We start from the raw sequence: 6,000 nt of genomic DNA, 5'->3' as shown, positions 1-6,000 counted from the left end.
TCTGGTCACAATGCCTTCTTCTTCCTCCCAGTGCCCTCAGGCAATCTTCAAAATATTTGCATAGGGAAATCATGACTGCTGTTTTTCATGTCTTTTGAGTACTTCTATTCGTTATTTTTGACGGATTTGCTGTTTGCTCTGATCCACATGACTGGCTGAGTCAGAAATAGGGATAGGAGAGTCACACAGTTGTAGCTCCAAGGACATGCTGCGCATGAGTAGTGGAGCTCAGAACTTACACTAACGAGTGTTAAAAAAAAAAGTTAAAGATTTGCCAGCCATCTCACAGCTGGTACCCGCCGGCTGGCACCACTGGTCTCAGCGCAAAGCCCCAGCTGTGGCAGGAACGTGCTGGTTCCACAAGAAAGCAGCCTCACATTTTGTCCTCCTCTCTCATCCTTGAGGTTAATTTGAATTTGTGCTGGTGGTGAGTTCTGCAGCCTGAGTCCCCCAGATGTTTCCTTGCGCAGCTGTAAGCAGTGCTGACCGTCAGCATGCTTCAGGGTTTTCTGTAATAATGCACACATTTCTGTTGCAGCCCTGAGTCTCCACACGGAATTGCGTGGCAGCGAGATACAAGCTTCTAGTGTTGGTACATTATCTGGAGATGAGTAATTCTTAATGTTTCATCAACTCCGAGCTTCTTGTGAGAGCTGAGAAATTCAGAGTAGGAGCCCAGGAGCAGCCAGTCATACTTAGAATCATTGAGTCACGGAATCACTAAGGTTGGAAAAGACCTTTAAGATCATCCAGTCCAACTATCAGCCCAACACCATCAAACCTACTAAACTGCATCCCCAAGTGCCACATCTACACGTTTTTTGAACCCCTCCAGGGATGGAGACTCGACCACTGCCCTGGGCAGCCTCTTCCAATGCTTCAACAGTCTTTCAGCTATTAGGAGCTGAAAGGATATTGATGAACTCTCCGAGAGAATAAAGGAAGCAGCTTATGACACGGGTCTCCATTTGGTCTTGGTCGGTGCTGTCAGCTGCGTGCATGGGTCACGCTTGGTCACTGTGGTTTGAATGTAAAAGTTCAAAGATCAGAGACATTCCCTGACTATGTCTGGGCCAGGCGCCATCTGACAAAGGGTCTCTTTCACCCTTGGCTCACAGAGCAGAAGGCAGTGGGAGCGAAGATCAGCTGCTCTCCTGTCTCCACATCCACAAATGAGTGAGAAGATGTTATTCTCCTTTCTTTTTCTGAGCCTTAAAAGAGCAAAGAGTAACCACAAAAAGGGGACACAGCTTGAAGGAAGGGTGAATAATCCCAGCATGAGAAGATCATAATGAACATGAATGATGTATCTTAGCACTGCTGAGCCATCAGATTCATGCAGTTTGGTGGATTCAGACATTAAAACCAAACTTATTTCTGAAAAACTGTCTGTGGACCTTCCCTGCCTCCCTGCCCCAGGAGCTGCTCTGCCAGTGCTCCCCTCAGCAAACTTCTCCTCCTTCTCACTGTATCCTGTAGGTTTTGTCAGGAAGACTCCATCCTCCTACCTGGACTTGTCCATATCCAGTGTTGTGAGCATTCCTGTCCCTCCCAACCTACTGATTTAAGTCCTGTGGTGGACACAGCCCCAAGAGCCTCAGTCTGGTGTTAGACACCAATGTTTCCCATCAAACACAGAATCATGGAATGGTTTGGGTTGGAAAGGACCTCAAAGCCCATCCCGTTCCAGCCCGCTGCCATGGGCAGGGACACCTCCCACTGGATCAGGTTGCTCCAAGCCCCATCCAACCTGGCCTTGAAACCCTCCAGGGATGGGGCAGCCACCACTGCTCTGGGCAGCCTGGGCCAGGACCTCCCCACCCTCACAGGAGAACATTTCTTGCTGAGATCTTGTCTCAATCTCCCCTGTTTCAGCTTAAAACCATTCCTCCTTGTCCTGTCCCTTCACTCCCTGATCAAGAGAGGTGATTAACAGCAGCCAGCACGGCTTCACCAGGGGCAAATCCTGTACGATCAACCTAGTGGTCATCAATTATATTGACAGTGAGATTGAGTTCACCTTCAGCAAGTTTGCAGATGACACCAAGCTGAGTGGTGTAGTCACCACATCTGAAGGACGGGATGTCATCCAGAGGGACCTGGACAGGCTGAAGAAGTGGGGCTACGAGAACATCATGAGGTTCAACAAGGCCAAGTGCAAGGTCCTACACCTGGTTTGGGGCAATTCCCATTTTTAGTACATGATGGGGGATGACATGATTGAGAGTAGCCCTGAGGAGAAGGACCTGGGGATGCTGGTGGACGAGAAGATCGACATCACCCAGCAATGTGCACTCACAGCCCAGAAACCAATGGGGTACTGGGCTGCACCAAAAGCAGCGTGGCCAGCAGGGTGAGGGAGGGGATTCTGCTCTTCTATTCCTCTCTGAGGAGACCTCAGGGGAGTCCTGTGTCCAGTTCTGGAATCCTCAATGTAAGAAGGAGATGGAGCTGTTGGAACAGGTCCAGAGGAGGCTACAAAGATGATCCGAGAGCTAGAGCATTTTCCACATGAGGACAGGCTGAGAGAGTTGAGCTTGTTCATCCTAGAGAAGAGAAGGCTCTGAGGAGACCTTATAGTGACCTTCCAGTACCTGAAAGGAGCCTACAAGAAAGCTGGAGAGAGACTATTCATAAAGGCTTCTGGTGACAGGACGAAGGGAAATGGATATAAGCTAGAGAAGGGCAGGTTTAGACTAGACATCAGGAAGAATTTCTTCACCATGAGAGTGGTGAGGGGCTGGAACAGGTTGCCAAGGGAAGCTGTGTCTGCCCCATCCCTGGAGGTGTCCAGGCCAGGTTGGATGGAGCCTTGCGTAACCTGATCTAGTGGGAGGTGTCCGTGCCCATGTCCCTTCCAACCCAAACTATTCTATGATTCTATGATTCTATGATTCTATGATTCTATGATTCTATGATTCTACAATTCTACAATTCTATGATTCTATGATTCTATGATAAGGCTTTTGACACCTCCCCACACCCCATGGCAGCTTCATCCCTGCTGCCCGTTGGGAGTGATTCCTAGCTCGGAGACAGTCACTCATGATTCCCTGTCCCCTGGGCTGCTGCACAAGCCCCTTATGAGGTTTAATTTCAGTAATAACACAGAGGAGAGCATGGAGAATTTAAATCTGAAGAGCACGTGGAGTTGACAGGGCCTAGGACTGGGGGAGGGACAGAGTCTCCAAACCACCATGAGGATCTGGAGGAAAGGGCTGAAAAATCAGATGTGGCACAAAAAGGACAAGGGCAGGGTCAGTCGCCCCAGCAAAGTTATTGGGAAAATCTGATGGGGAACAGCTGGCTTTGGCAGTAATAGATGTGGAGCAATAGATGATCACAAGCTGGAAATGATTCAGCGATATCATGGCCCTGCAGAAGAAACCAAAGGGCTCCAGCATTCCCTTTAGCAGAACTAAACCCTCAGGGAATGTGCTTCCTATTTTTAGGTTCAATGGGACAGAATCAGTTCCAGAAAATACCAGAGCTAACAATTTGTTAAATCGAGCAGGGAGGAATCTAAAAGAGATGTTTTCAGATACACGGTTTGGTGTGCAGAAGGGGACTTGTGTCTGGTCAGTGCCTGGTGGAAAAGACAAAAAGCAAAGTTTCTTCTCCTGCCAAACATTACAGCTTCCATTGCAAACAGTGACCCTACGTGTTGCGAAATTTGCAAAAAATAAATCATTGTGAAACCTGTTGCTTTCCCAACATATTTCCTAAACCATTTTAGGAAATGTCCAGAAGTCCAGAGGAGGCCACAGAGATGATCCGAGGGCTGGAGCGCCTCTGCTGTGAGGACAGGCTGAGAGAGCTGGGGTTGTTCAGCCTGGAGGAGGCTCTGGGGAGGTTGTGGAGAGGAGGGAGCTGGGCTCTTCTACCAAGCGACAGGGGACAGGACGAGAGGGAATGGCCTCAAGCTCCACCAGGGGAGGGTCAGGCTGGACATCAGGAAAAAATTTTTCACGGAAAGGGTCATTGGTCCCTGTCCGAGGCTGCCCAGGGAGGGGGTTGATTCACCTTCCCTAAAGGGGTTTAAGGCACGGGTGGACGAGGTGCTGAGGGACATGGTTTAGTGATTGATGGGAACGGTTGGACTCAATGATCCGGTGGGTCTTTTCCAACCTGGTGATTCAGTGATTCTGTTACCTTAGAGCAGCTTCCAGTGCTGAAAGGGGCTCCAGGAAAGCTGGGGAGGAGCTTTTTACAAAGGCCAGGAGTGACAGGACATGGGGGAATGGCTTTAAATTGGAAGAGGAAGATTTAGTTTAGACATTAAGAAGAATTTCTTCACGATGAGCATGGGGAGGTCCTGGCCCAGGTTGCCCAGGGAAGTGGTGGCTGCCCCGTCCCTGGAAGGGTTCAAGGCCAGGTTGGATGGGGCTTGGAGCCCCTGATCCAGTGGGAGGTGTCCCTGCCCATGGCAGGGGTGGGACTGGATGTGTTTTAAGGTTCCTTTACCCCCAGCCATTCCATGGTTCTGCGATTCTATCTTTCATAGACTTAAACCAAGCAAACTCAACAAATTCATCCAGGGCAAAAGACCCCAAGGCAGAAAGCAGCTCTCTAAACCAGTCCTCCTTTCTCTTACCATGATAGATACTTTTAATTTCCATTTTCCCCCCTTCTTTCCAAAGTTGATGGTGAAATTTTGAGCTTACTGCTTTTTTAAAATCCCATGTTCAACAGAAATCTCTTGATTTTAAGACCAATTCGGTAGAGAACAATGCGGAATATTGTAAGTGGGGCTGTCTGAGATGGTTGGGATACATCTCTAAGGGCTCATGCCTGTTCTGGCAAGTTACTTGCTAGGTCACTCTTAATTAAAAATCAGTCATTGTCAATGCTGCAATGAAAAAGAAAATGCTGCTATTTTTAATAAATTAAGAATATGCCACAATTATCCGCTCTGTTAATATTTGTCACTGTAATAGATGTTGTCACAGCAGAGACAGGCTTGCTGGCAGGAGGATCTCCGTCAGCAGTGCCATCAAGGCCTGGCTTTGCGCTGATCTTAACTGTTAAAGGAATTTAATTTTGGAGATCAGCTTGACACCACTTTTTGCATGAGGATTTCTATGATTTTGGCAGCTGGCACAGGCTCTTCTGCTGTCCTTCACATCAGCTGTGGCTTAAATCCATGGGCTGAGGGCAGAGGCTGTCCATGATCTCCCTTTCCACAATATCCTGCTGGAGAGGTAGTTCAGCACTCCCCCTACGAAATCTGTATCTCCCAAAGGAAGCTGGATCACATCTGTTTTTGCTGGGAAAGGGAAAAGACAGGAAAATCTGCATCCTGCAGCCAAGCGGAGAGCTGGGTTCATCTCAGTTCAGGCTTGTTTTTAAAAGCATGAGGCTCAGCTGATGGAAATAAAGCAATGTTTTCAGCCCTCTGCAGTCAACAAATGCAAATCCCTCTCCCTGAGGTTGCTCAGCGTCACATTTCAGTGGTTGTGACATTCTGTCAGGTATCCAGACCCGTGGTGTGGCTGTATTCCCACAACCTGTGGTGTGTGAGACTGTGAAGATGGGCGTAGAATCACAGAATGGTTTGAGCTGGAAGCAGTATTGAAGCCCACCAAGCTCCAATCCCCAGACACAGGTAGGGACACTACTAGGAGATGCTTTAAGGTCTCCTTGGAGCCTTCTCTTCTCCAGGCTGAACAACCCCAACTCTCTCAGCCTGGTCTCGTACAGGAGGTGCTTCTGCCCTTGGATCATGTTCGTGGCCTCCTCTGGACCCGCTCCAACAGCTCCATCTCCTTCCTGTGCTGAGGACTCCTGCGTGACACGATGCCGGACCAAAAAGGCTGAGAAGCACTGAATAAAGGGAGATGCTACCATACAAAGCGAGGCTGAGAGGACTAGGTTTGCTCAGCCTCGAAGGCTTAGAGGAGACCTTATCACCACAAACAGGTACATGAAGGGTGTGTGCCAAGAGTTTGGAGACTCCCTTTTTACAAGAGACACATGGAAAAGTCAAGGGTTAATGGGTAT

Source organism: Phaenicophaeus curvirostris, chromosome Z (assembly GCF_032191515.1).
Source record: "Phaenicophaeus curvirostris isolate KB17595 chromosome Z, BPBGC_Pcur_1.0, whole genome shotgun sequence".
Classification (NCBI taxonomy): domain Eukaryota; kingdom Metazoa; phylum Chordata; class Aves; order Cuculiformes; family Cuculidae; genus Phaenicophaeus; species Phaenicophaeus curvirostris.
This window is presented reverse-complemented; position numbering follows the sequence as displayed.